At 36.7% G+C, this 14218-nt stretch overlaps 1 protein-coding gene across 1 annotated transcript in view; it reads left to right on the top strand.

Annotated features, from left to right (window-relative positions):
- Positions 1 to 14218, top strand: part of Fbxl13 (F-box and leucine rich repeat protein 13) — a 227398-nt gene that overhangs the window by 126229 nt on the left and 86951 nt on the right. The gene's annotated exons all lie outside the window — the stretch shown is intronic.

The raw sequence follows: 14218 nt of genomic DNA, 5'->3' as shown, positions 1-14218 counted from the left end.
GTGGAGGACAGAGTAAGTGCTCTGGTAGTAGTTAATGCATCATTGTTGGTTTCTTCTGCTCTAATTGTAATAGATTTAAGCCATAATTTCTAACTTATTTTCTTCCACCTCCCTGTGTGTTTTATTGATGTTGGTATCATGGTCTGTTTCTTATTGCTTAGGAACAACATAATAACACAGGTAAGAACTAGCTGAAATATTGATAGCTACCATTTATTGAGTTGTTACTGTATGCCAGGCACTGTGTTGAGTGCTACACAGATAAGATTTCCTCTTCCTAGAATGTGGTGTAGTATGTATGTATTATTTCCACTAAGAAATGGAGGGGTCGAATAAACTGCCCAATGTTGCACAGTTGGTTAAAGCTTATGACACTGTTAAAAACAACTTTGGTAAACATCAAGGCGGGCAGACCATGGTTTTCTGATACATTAGATATAGGGGAAAAGAGGGGAGAATTCTAAACTAGGATTAAGAATGTCTAGAAATTACTTTTCTCTAAAACTTGCCCACTGATGTGTAGCTTGCTAAATTTCAATATAGACTACACTTGACTACCCACTTGGCTGAACTTTAGACAGCCTCCTGACCTCCTTTATCTTACAGCATTCCCTTTAAAAAACTTAAAATTGTAAGAAATTGAAAGAATGACATTATTTCTCTGCCTGCTTTCAGATGTAAATCTTTTTCAAAAGCAAGAAGCTTCTTGCTTGCTTCGTTTGAAAAATCAAGGACTTGGGAGGTTCCCTTTGATAATCATCAAAAAATATCATACCCTATCTCCCAGTTTCTGTGGGAGGATAGGGGCCTAACTTTGATGGGCACTGAGTAGCAAACACAGATGACCTATTCATAGAGAAAAATATTTGCAAATTCAGGAATAGTGTAATGTGCATGACAAATACCATTAATCAGTCTTCCTCCAACCATGAATCCTCCAGTGCTTTTATAGTAGCTTACTCTGCTGAAATCCCTCCCACAGTATAACTTGCCTCCTTATTCTTCTCCATTTCCACAAGGTTATTGAAGCAGCAGCAGCAACAACAACAAAACACACACACACACACACACACACACACACACACACGGGATAAATAGTTTTAGACACAGAAAATTCTCAAAGGTTTCATGTTTGTTATCCATTGCCCAAATGTGCATGCAAAACATATATCAAAACATACATTTGAGTCAATATTTATAGTTTTAGAGTTCATTCTATCTCTGTCTCTCTGTCTCTCTGTCTCTCTATCTCTGTCTTTCTCTCTCTCTCTCTCTCACACACACACACACACACACACACACATACACACAATCTAGACTTTTTAAAAGGAAAAAAAAATATGGAAAAACTAGCAGAATTGGAGCTGCACCCCCATGTGAAGTAACAGGCTGGAGCTGAGTCAGTCTTACCCCCCTGAGGTGGCTCATGATCTCTTCTGTGTGCAAACCTCTCATCTGCTCAGTAAAATCTGTGCATTTACACCTACACTCTAACTGCTTAATTCATTGCCTGCCTGCCCTTGGTCAGTATTTAAGTTGGCATGAATGTGTAAAGAAGAGAATTCTTTTCCTAATTGTCCCTTAATTTGTAAATCTCAAGCTGATGATGTTCGTATTTTGTATCATTATGTTTACCATGTTTCCATTTCCATTTGTTTCCTTCAGTAGAGATTTCTCTCATGGTGTTAGGTACTGTTTTAGGCATCGGGAATTGAGCCATGTGAGCCCCTTTAGACCCACTGGAAATAAGAAATGGGCCTGTTATAAATCACCCAGATCTTAGTAACAGCCACTGCTGTTGCTTCACAAAGAATCTGTAAAGTTCGAATGTTACTGGGGCTGAGGAACTTCTAAAGGCCTGTGAGGAGGCTCCGGCATTCACCACCCCAATTCTGAGTTCAAAGAAGGAATTTGATGATTTGCAGATTTTTAAGACTTTCCCCTATAAGTTAGAGGTTCTATCTTGGAAACTAAAATCTACTTTCTAAGTTTGGAGTTTTGTACTAGGAATTCAAGTGTTAATATAACTAGCCAAGAAGAGAGGACCTAGTAAGAAAATGACTTGAGAAGAGGAGCTTACACCTAAATGCTTTTGGCTAGTGTTCGTTGAGTGCCTGCTGTATGCTGGGCACAGGGATGGTTAAAACAGCATCCCTGTCCTTTAGGAACGTTGAATTAACATAAGATATGCCAAGGATGAAACTTTAATATAGTCATGCTGCCCTGAAAAAGGAATAAAAATATTTATACAATATTGTGAAAGAACTTTAACCAGACTTGTTGGGAAAAAATAATAGATGGTGGATAGCTACAATGAAAATTGAAAACCTATTACATGTTTTAGAAATGTTCCTCTCTCTCTGGGAATTATAAACACTCCAGGTTCATTAAGCAATGTGACTGATTTTCTAATGAATGCCAGCATTTGCACATTTACCTGCGTTCTGTCTTCCTTCATGAAGTTGAGATGATCCTCTCCCACTTTCTTTTCCTCCCCAAACTCTCCCCTTATACTTCACCCCAAAGCAGGGGAAGGCCCCTCTGGTGAGCTCTTTAATTAATCCTGGCAAATTTATACTCTTAAACTTGTCACTTTGAATTGTCTTTTCCTTCAGAGATGGAGAACAAAATTTTCTTTATAGTATTTTTTTAGAAGAAGAAGGAAAATAAGATCTATTTTATAAAAATTTCTGATTTCATTAAGAAATAAATCAGTTGAACAAATTTATTTTCTTTTACATTTACCATTCCCTCAAAGTTATAAAATATTAGCTTGTGCCAAAAAAGTTTTAATAACTTATTCAAACACAACTTGGAGAGACCATTTGGAGATACAAGGAATTTTTGTTGTTGTTCTAATTAGTTATACATGACAGCAGAATACATTTTAATTCATTGTACATGAATGGAGCACAACTGTTCATTTCTCTGTTGCACATGATGCAGTCATTCCATTCGTGTGATTGTACCTGTACCTAGAGTAATGATGTCCACCTCATTCCACCATCTTCCCCACCCCCTGCCTCCTCCTCTCCTCTTGCTCCCCTCCCCTTGCTCCCCTCTGCCCCATCCAAATTTCCTCCATTTTTCCCTTGCCACACCCCACATTATGGATCAGCATTCACATATCAGAGAAAACATTTGGCCTTTGGTTTTTTTGGGATTGACTTATTTTGCTTAGCATGATATTCCCCAACTCCATCCATTTACCTCCAAATGCCATAATTTATTCTCCTTTAAGGCTGAGTAATGCTTTGTTGTGTATATATAGCACAGTTTCTTTATCCATTCATCTATTGAAGGGCATCTAGGTTGGTTCCACAGTTTAGCTATTGTGAATTGAGCTACTATAAACATTGATGTGGCTGCATCACTCTAGTATGCTGATTTTAAGTTTTTTGGGTATAGATCAAAGAGTGGGATAACTGGGTCAAATGGTGGTTCCATTCTAAGTTTTCTGAGGAATCTCCATACTGCTTTCCAGAGTGGTTGTACCAATTTGCAGTCCTACCAGCAATGTATGAGTGTACCTTTTCCCCCACATCCTTGCCAACACTTATTGTTGCTTGTATTCTTCATAAGTGCCATTCTGACTGGAGTGAGATGAAATCTTAGAGTAGTTTTGACTAGTTTTTCTCTGATTACTAGAGATGTTGAACATTTTTTCAATTATTGATGGGTTGTATATCTCCTGTGAAGTACCTATTCAGTTCCTTAACCTATTTATTGATTGGGTTATTTGTTGTTTTGATGTTCAGTTTTTTGAGTTCTTTATATATCTTAGAGATTAGTGCTATATCTGATGTGAGTATGGTAAAGATTTTATTTCACTCTGTAGGCTCTCTCTTCACATTATTGATTGTTTCCATTCCTGAGAAGAAGCTTTTTAGTTTGATTCCATCCCAGTTATTGATTCTTGATTTTATTTCTTGTGCTTTAGGAGTCTTGTTAAGGAAGTCAGGTCCTAAACCAACATGGTGATTTGGGCCTATTTTTCTTCTATTAGGCACAGGGTCTCTGGTCTAATTCCTAGGTCCTTGATTCACTTTGAGTTGATTTTTGTGCAGGGTGAGAGATAGAGATTTAATTTCATTTTGCTGCATATGGATTTCCAGTTTTCCCAGCACCATTTGTGAAGAGGTTATCTTTTCTCCAATGTATGTTTTTGACACCTTTGTCTAATATGAGATAATTGTATTTATGTGGGTTTGTCTCTGTGTCTTCTATCCTGTACCATTGGTCTACCTGTCTATTTTGGTGAAAATACCATGTTGTTTTTGTTGCTATAGCTCTGTAGTATAGTTTAAAGTCTGGTATTATACTATCATAGTTATAGATGGACACACTATCTTTATTTTATTTGTTTATTTTAATGTGGGACTGAGGATTGAACTCAATGCCTCACATGTGTTAGGAAACTACTCTACCACTGAGACACAACCCCAGCACAAGGCACAATGATTTTATCATGTAAAGAAAGTACCTATTCCCTGTGTTCCTTAGTTATTTATGGCCTGGGAGACATATGGCGACAGTGAGTTCATTCATTTTGTTGTGTGGCCTCACTCATGGTAGACATTTGTCAGGTGTTTATTGGATACTTAACTTCATGTTTAGTTCAATAAGTGAAACTAATGATCATTGTTTGAGATAATAATTTTCCTTCTCACGTCATACTTTACTTCAGGGCATCACTCCTTTCCCATCCCATATGGTTCTGGGTGGCTGTCATTCATAGTACCCTCAGAGCATCAGAGGAATCCAGAGCACAGGTTCTGGGGTGCCTGCATGTTAATCCTAAACTTGTCGTTTATTAGTTATGGGAGTGGTGCAGTATATCCCACTCTGTACCTAAGTTTCCTTATCTGTAAATGGGGAAAATACTAATATCTATCTCATAAATATATTATGGTAGTGGAATGATTCAATGTAGTTAAGATGCTTAGAACAGTGACTGGTACATACTAAATATTCAGTCACCTTAGCTAAAATTATTAGGTTTCTGGTATAATTTTTTTTTTTTTCATGGCTACTGGTCATCTGGTCCAGGTCTAGCTGATCATAAATTATATCCCCAATGGCTGCAATTTGACCAAGGAGTATATGTGACCCTAAAAGAATCATTTGGAATTTTCCAGGTACTTAAAATTGGGGTTATTGACTCTGTGCTCCTGAGGTTACAGAGCCTGGAGCATGTAAGTTGAAGCTACTTTGTAGTTCTCTTCCTCAGCAACATGGGAGAAATTTGTCTGCAGTGGAACAAAATGAAGCCATCACAAAGAAGCCAGTCTTTGAGGGGGAGATGATGTGTTTGAGAAGGAGAGGTAAAAGGTTGTTTAACTGACCTTTTGTTTGGGGGCTCCTTTTCTCCTCTTCTAGCTAGACCAGCTTATGTTGGGTTCCTATTACAGCATCTGGAAGAAACTGGCAAGGCTTTTATTCTTATTTGGCTTTCAGTTGGTGTTAAAAAAAATATTTCTGGTTGGGCTTTCTGGACAGCCCTGTTCAAGAATAAGACTAAAGTTCAAGTGAGAAAGTCATGAAGGTTTCTCATGGCTCATCACATACTCACATTCTGTGACCTCAATGAATTTGCTGCTTTGAACATGTTTGTGACTGGCCACAAAGCAATCCTTATCACTCAAGAGACCTGATTAAATCTGCTTTCTGTTTTGCCTTGCACTGACAGTTGAGATCTCATAAACAAAGGAACTTCTCTAATGAATTTTTTTTAAATTTATTTTTATTGTAAACAAATGGGATACATGTTGTTTCTGTTTGTACATGGAGTAACGGCATACCATTTGTGTAATCATACATTTACCTAGGGTAATGGTGTTTGAGTCATTCTGATATTTTTTCCTTCCCCTCTACCCCTCCCACCCCTCTTTTCCCTCTATACAGTCCCTCCTTCCTCCATTCTTGTCTCCCTCCCAGCCCCCATTATGTGTCATCATCTGCTTATCAGCAAGATCATTCGTCCTTTGGTTTTTTGAGATTGGCTTATCTCACTTAGCATGATATTCTCCAATTTCATCCATTTGCCTGCAAATGCCATAATTTTATTATTCTTTATAGCTGAGTAATATTCCATTGTATATATATGCCACCGTTTCTTTATCCATTCATCAATTGAAGGACATCTGGGTTGGTTCCACAATCTGGCTATTGTGAATTGAGCAGCTATGAACATCGATGTGGCTGTATCTCTGTAATATGCTGATTTTAAGTCCTTTGGGTATAGGCCAAGGAGTGGGATAGCTGGGTCAAATGGTGGTTCCATTCCAAGTTTTCTAAGGAATCTCCACACTGCTCTCCAGAGTGGCTGCACTAATTTTCAACCCCACCAGCAATGTATGAGTGTACCTTTTTCCTCACATCCTCGCCAACACCTATCGTTGCTTGTATTCTTGATAATTGCCATTCTAAGTGGGGTGAGATGGAATCTTAGTGTAGTTTTGATTTGCATTTCTCTTATTACTAGAGATGTTGAACATTTTTTCATATGTCTGTTGATTGTTTGTAGATCTTCTTCTGTGAAGTGTCTGTTCATATCCTTAGCCCATTTGTTGATTGGGTTATTTGTATTCTTGGTGTAGAGTTTTTTGAGTTCTTTATAGATTCTGGAGATTAGCGCTCTATCTGAAGTATGAGTGGCAAAGATTTTCTCCCACTCTGTAAGCTCTCTCTTCACATTGCTGATAGTTTCCTTTGCTGAGAGAAAGCTATTTAGTTTGAATCTGTCCCAGTTATTGATTCTTGCTTTTATTTCTTGTGCTATGGGAGTCCTGTTAAGGAAGTCTGATCCTGGGCCGACATGTTGAAGATTTGGACCTACTTTTTCTTCTATAAGATGCAGGGTCTCTGGTCTGATTCCAAGGTCCTTGATCCATTGTGAGTTGAGTTTTGTGCAGGGTGAGAGATAGGGGTTTAGTTTCATTCTGTTGCATATGGATTTCCAGTTTTCCCAGCACCATTTGTTGAAGAAGCTATCTTTTCTCCATTGCATATTTTTGGCCCCTTTGTCTAGTATGAGAAAATTGTATTTATTTGGGTTTGTGTCCATGTCCTCTATTCTGTACCATTGATCTACCTTTCTATTTTGGTACCAATACCATGCCGTTTTTGTTACTATTGCTTTGTAGTAGAGTTGAAGATCTGGTATTGCGATACCCCCTACTTCGCTCTTTCTGCTAAGGATTGCTTTAGCTATTCTGGGTTTCTTATTCTTCCAGATGAATTTCATAATTTCTTGCTCTATTTCTGTAAGGTACATCATTGGGATTTTCATTGGAATTGCATTGAATCTGTGTAGCACTTTTGGTAGTATGGCCATTTTGACAATATTAATTCTTCCTATCCAAGAACATGGGAGATCTTTCCATCTTCTAAGGTCTTCCTCAATTTCTTTCTTCAATGTTTTGTAGTTTTCATTGTAGAGATCTTTTACCTCTTTGGTTAGATTGATTCCCAAGTATTTTATTTTTTTCAAGGCTATTGCAAATGGAGTTGTTTTCCTCATTTCCCTTTCAGATGTTTCATCGCTTGCGTATAAAAATGCTTTAGATTTATGCATGTTGATTGTATAGCCTACTATTTTGCTGAATTCATTGATGAGGTCTAGAAGTTTTCTGGAGGAGTTTTTTGGATCCTCTAAATATAGAATCATGTCATCAGCAAATAGTGACAACTTAAGTTCCTTTTTTCCTATTCATATCCCTTTAATTTCCTTAGTCTGTCTAATTGCTCTGGCTAGAGTTTCGAGGACAATGTTGAATAAAGTGGTGAAAGAGGACATCCCTGTCTTGTTACCATTTTTAAAGGGAATGCTTTCAGTTTTTCTCCATTAAGAATGATGTTGGCCATGGGCTTAGCATAAATAGCCTTTACAATGTTCAGATATGTTCCTACTATCCCTATTTTTTCTAGTGCTTTGAGCATGAAGGGGTGTTGTATTTTTTTGAATGCTTTTTCTGCATCAGTTGAAATAACCATATGATTCTTATCCTTAAGTCTATTGACATGATGGATTATGTTTATTAATTTACAGATATTAAACCATCCTTGCATTCCAGGGATGAACCCCACTTGATCGTGGTGCACAATTTTCTTAATATGTTTTTGGGTATGGTTTGCCAATATTTTGTTAAGGATCTTTGCATCTATATTCATCAAGGATATTGGTCTAAAATTTTCTATCCTTGATGTGTCTTTTCCTGGTTTGGGTATGAGGGTGATATTAGCTTCATAGAATGAGTTTGGTAGGGTACCCTCCTTTTCTATTTCTTGGAATACTTTGAGAAGTATTGGAATGAGTTCTTCTTTGAAGGTCTTGTATAACTCGACTGAGAATCCGTCTGGTGCTGGGCTTTTCTTGGATGGTAGGTTTTCAATGGCTTCTTCTATTTCATTGCTTGATATTGATCTGTTTAAATTGTGTATGTCTTCCTGGTTAAGTTTGGGAGGAGCATATGTCTCTAGAAATTTGTCAGTGTCTTCGGTAGTTTCTATTTTGTTGGAATTCAGATTTTTGAATTGGCTTCTCATTATGTTATGTATCTCAGTAGTGTTGTGATATTTCCTTTTTCATCATGAATTTTAGTAATTTGAGTTTTTTCTCTCCTTCTCTTTGTTAGTGTGGCTAAGGGTTTGTCTATTTTATTTACTTTTTCAAAGAACAAACTTTTTGTTTGTCAATTTTTTGAATTGTTTCTTTTGTTTCAGTTTCATTGATTTCAGCTCTGATTTTAATTATTTCCTGTCTTCTACTACTTTTGCTGTTATTCTGTTCTTTTTCTAGGGCTTTGAGCTGTAATGTTAGGTCATTTAGTTGTTGACTTTTCATTCTTTTCTAGAATGCACTCCATGCAATGAATTTTCCTCTTAGTACCACTTTCATAGTGTCCCAGAGATTTTGATATGTTGTATCGTTGTTCTCATTGACCTCTAAGAATTTTTTTATCTCCTCCCTGTTGTTTTCTGTTATCCATGTTTCATTCAATAGCATATTATTTAGTCTCCAGGTGTTGGAATAATTTCTGTTTTGTATTTTGTTATTGATTTCTACTCTCAGTCCATTATGGTCTGATAGAACACAAGGCAGTATCTCTATTTTTTTACATTTCCTAAGGGCTGCTTTGTGACATAACATATGGTCTATTTTCAAGAAGGTTCCATGTGCTGCTGAGAAGAAAGTGAATCCGCTTATTGATGGATGGAATATTCTATATATGTCTATTAAGTGTAGGTTTTTGATTGTGTTATTGAGTTCTATGGTTTCTTTGGTTGGTTTTTATTTGGAAGATCTATCTAGTAGTGACAGCGGTGCATTAAAGTCACCTAGAATTATTGTGTTGTGGTCTATTTGATTCCTGAAATTGAGAAGGATTTGTTTCATGTATCGTGATGCACCATTGTTTGGGGCATAAATATTTGCTATCATTATGTCTTCCTGATTTATGGTTCCCTTAAGCAGTATGAAATGTCCTTCTTTATCCCTTCTGATTAACTTTGGTTTGAAGTCCACTTTATCTGATATAAGGATGGAAACCCCTGCTTTTTTACTGAGTCCATGTGCATGGTAGGTTTTTTGGTTTTTTAGTTTTTTTTTTTTTTTATTATTGTAAACAAATGGGATACATGTTGTTTCTCTGTTTGTACATGGCGTAAAGGCATACCATTTGTGTAATCATAAATTTACATAGGGTAATGTTGTTTGAATCATTCTGTTATTTTTTACCCTTCCCCCCCACCCCTCCCACCCCTCTATTCCCTCTATACAGTCCTTCCTTCCTCCATTCTTGCCCCCCTCCCTAACCCTAACTCTAACCCTAACACTAACCCCTCCCACCCCCCATTATGTGTCATCATCCACTTATTAGCGATATCATTCGTCCATTGGTTTTTTGAGATTGGCTTATCTCACTTAGCATGATATTCTCCAGATTCATCCATTTGCCTGCAAATGCCATAATTTTATCATTCTTTATGGCTGAGTAATATTCCATTGTATATATATACCACTTTTTCTTTTTTTTTTTTATTGTAAACAAATGGGATACATGTTGTTTCTCTGTCTGTACATGGCGTAAAGGCATACCATTTGTGTAATCATAAATTTACATAGGGTAATGTTGTTTGATTCATTCTGCCATTTTTTCCCTTCCCCCCCTCCCCTCCCACCCTTCCCGTCCATCTATACAGTCCTTCCTTCCTCCATTCCTGTCCCCCTCCCTAAACCCAACTCCAACCCCAACACTAACCCTTCCCACCCCCCATTATGTGTCATCATCCACTTACTAGTGATATCATTCTTCCTTTGGTTTTTTGAGATTGGCTTATCTCACTTAGCATGATATTCTCCAGTTTCCTCCATTTGCCTGCAAATGCCATAATTTTATCATTCTTTATGGCTGAGTAATATTCCATTGTATATATATACCACTTTTTCTTTATCCATTCATCAATTGAAGGACATCTAGGTTGGTTCCACAATCTGGCTATTGTGAACTGAGCAGCTATGAACATTGATGTGGCTGTATCTCTGTAATATGCTGATTTTAAATCCTTTGGGTATAGGCCAAGGAGTGGGATAGCTGGGTCAAATGGTGGTTCCATTCCAAGTTTTCTAAGGAATCTCCACACTGCTTTCCAGAGTGGCTGCACTAATTTTCAGCCCCACCAGCAATGTAAGAGTGTACCTTTCTCCCCACATCCTCGCCAACACCTGTTGTTGCTTGTATTCTTGATAATTGCCATTCTAATTGGGGTGAGATGGAATCTTAGTGTAGTTTTGATTTGCATTTCTCTTATTACTAGAGATGTTGAACATTTTTCCATATGTTTGTTGATTGCTTGTATATCTTTTTCTGTGAAGTGTCTATTCATTTCCTTAGCCCATTTGTCGATTGGATTATTTACATTCTTGGTGTAGAGTTTTTTGAGTTCTTTATAGATTCTGGAGATTAGCGCTCTATCTGAAGTATGATTGGCAAAGATTTTCTCCCACTCTGTAGGCTCTTTCTTCGCATTGCTGATAGTTTCCTTTGCTGAGAGAAAGTTTTTTAGTTTGAATCTATCCCAGTTATTAATTCTTGCTTTTATTTCTTGTGCTATGGGAGTCCTGTTGAGGAAGTCTGGTCCTAAGTCGACATGTTGAAGTTCTGGACCTACTTCTTCTTCTATAAGATGCAAGGTCTCTGGTCTGATTCCGAGATCCTTAATCCATTTTGAGTTTAGTTTCGTGCATGGTGAGAGATATGGGTTTAGTTTCATTCTGTTGCATATGGATTTCCAATTCTCCCAGCACCATTTGTTGAAGAGGCTATCTTTTCTCCATTGCATATTTTTGGCCCCTTTGTCTAGTATGAGAAAATTGTATTTATTTGGGTTTGTGTCCATGTCCTCTATTCTGTACCATTGATCTACCTTTCTATTTTGGTACCAATACCATGCTGTTTTTGTTACTATTGCTTTGTAGTAGAGTTAAAGATCTGGTATTGTGATATCCCCTGCTTCACTCTTTCTGCCAAGGATTGCTTTGGCTATTCTGGGTTTTTTTATTCTTCCAGATGAATTTCATAATTTCTTGCTCTATTTCTGTAAGGTACATCATTGGGATTTTCATTGGAATTGCATTGAATCTGTGTAGCACTTTTGGTAGTATGGCCATTTTGACAATATTAATTCTTCCTATCCAAGAACATGGGAGATCTTTCCATCTTCTAAGGTTTTCTTGAATTTCTTTCTTTAGTGTTCTGTAGTTCTCATTGTAGAGGTCTTTCACCTCTTTTGTGAGATTGATTCCCAAGTATTTTATTTTTTTTGAAGCTATTGTGAATGGGGTAGTTTTCCTGATTTCTCTTTCTGAAGATTCATCGCTTATGTATAAAAATGCCTTAGATTTATGTGCATTGATCTTATATCCCGCTACTTTACTGAATTCACTTATGAGATCTAAAAGTTTTCTGGTGGAATTTCCTGGTTTCTCTAAGTATACAATCATATCATCAGCAAATAGGGATAGTTTGAGTTCTTCTTTTCCTATTCGTATCCCTTTAATTTCTTTGGTCTGTCTAATTGCTCTGGCTAGAGTTTCAAGGACGATATTGAATAGAAGTGGTGAAAGAGGGCATCCCTGCCTTGTTCCAGTTTTTAGAGGGAATGCTTTCAGTTTTTCACCATTTAGAATGATATTAGCCATGGGCTTAGTGTAGATGGCCTTTACAATGTTAAGGAATGTTCCCACTATCCCTATTTTTTCTAGTGTTTTGAGCATGAAGGGGTGCTGTATTTTATCAAATGCTTTTTCTGCATCTATTGAAATAATCATGTGATTCTTGACTTTAAGTCTATTGATATGGTGAATGACATTTATTGATTTCCTGATGTTGAACCAACCTTGCATCCCTGGGATGAAAGGAACTTGATCATGGTGCACTATCTTTTTAATATGTTTTTGTATGCGATTTGCTAAAATTTTGTTGAGAATTTTTGCGTCGATGTTCATTAAGGATATTGGTCTGAAATTTTCTTTCCTCGATGTGTCTCTGTCTGGTTTTCCTCGATGTGTCTCTGTCTGGTTTAGGTATCAGGGTAATATTGGCTTCATAGAATGAGTTTGGGAGGGTTCCCTCCTCTTCTATTTTATGGAATACTTTGAGAAGTATTGGAATGAGCTCTTCTTTAAAGGTTTTGTAGAATTCGGCTGAGAACCCATCTGGTCCTGGACTTTTCTTTGTTGGTAGGCTTTTGATGACTTCTTCTATTTCATTACTTGAAATTGGTCTATTTAAATTGTGTATGTCCTCCTCGTTCAGTTTAGGCAATTCCTATGTCTCTAGAAACCTGTTGATGTCTTTGAAATTTTCTATTTTGTTGGAGTATAGATTTTCAAAATAGCTTCTAATTATGTTTTGTATGTCAGTCGTGTCTGTTGTGATATTTCCTTGTTCATTCCGAATTTTAGTGATTTGGGTTTTCTCTCATCTTCTCTTTGTTAGTGTGGCTAAAGGTTTATCAATTTTGTTTATTTTTTCGAAGAACCAACTATTTATTTTGTCAATTTTTTGTATTGTTTCTTTTGTTTCAATTTTGTTGATTTCAGCTCTGAGTTTAACTATTTCCTGTCTTCTACTACTTTTGGTGTTGGTCTGTTCTTCTTTTTCTAGGGCTTTGACCTGTAGTGTTAGGTCGTTTATTTGTTGAATTTTACTTCTTTTATTAAATGCGCTCCATGAAATAAATCTTCCTCTAAGTACTGCTTTCATAGTGTCCCAGAGATTTTGATATGATGTTTCTTTGTTCTCATTTACCTCTAAGAATTTTTTAATTTCCTTCCTAATATCTTCTGTTATCCATTCATCATATAATAGCATATTGTTTAATCTCCAGGTGTTGGAGTAGTTTCTGTTTTTTACTCTTTCATTTATTTCTAACTTCAATCCATTATGATCTGATAGAATCCAAGGTAGTGTCTCTATCTTCTTGTATTTGCTGACATTAGCTTTGTGGCATAATATATGGTCTATTTTAGAGAAGGATCCATGTGCTGCTGAGAAGAAAGTGTATTCGCTCTTGGTTGGATGGTATATTCTATAAATGTCTGTTAAGTCTAAATTATTGATTGTGTTATTGAGATCTATGGTTTCTTTGTTCAATTTTTGTTTGGAAGATCTGTCCAGTGGTGAGAGAGGCGTGTTAAAATCACCTAGTATTATTGTGTTATGGTGTATTTGGTTTCTAAAATTGAGAAGGATTTGTTTAACATGCATGGATGAGCCACTGTTTGGGGCATAGATGTTTATGATTGTTATATCTTGCTGATTTATGCTTCCCTTAAGCAGTATGAAATGTCCTTCTTTATCCCTTCTGACTAACATTGGCTTGAAGTCCACATTATCTGAAATGAGGATGGATACTCCAGCTTTTTTGCTGAGTCCATGTGCATGGTATGTTTTTCCCCATCCTTTCACCTTTAGTCTATGGGTATCTCTTTCTATGAGGTGAGTCTCTTGCAGGCAACATATTGTTGGTTCTTTCTTTTTAATCCAATCTGCCAGTCTATGTCTTTTGATTGATGAATTCAGGCCATTAACATTCAGGGTTATTATTGAGATATGATTTGTATTCCCGGTCATTTGGTTCATATTTAAAATTTTATTTATTTATTTATTTATTTTTTGACATATCTTGGTTCCTCCTTTATTTGACAGTTCCT

The sequence above is a fragment of the Sciurus carolinensis genome, chromosome 8 (genome assembly GCF_902686445.1).
Source record: "Sciurus carolinensis chromosome 8, mSciCar1.2, whole genome shotgun sequence".
NCBI lineage: Eukaryota > Metazoa > Chordata > Mammalia > Rodentia > Sciuridae > Sciurus > Sciurus carolinensis.
Note: the sequence above shows the minus strand (reverse complement) of the source record. Positions and strands in the feature narration are given on the sequence as shown.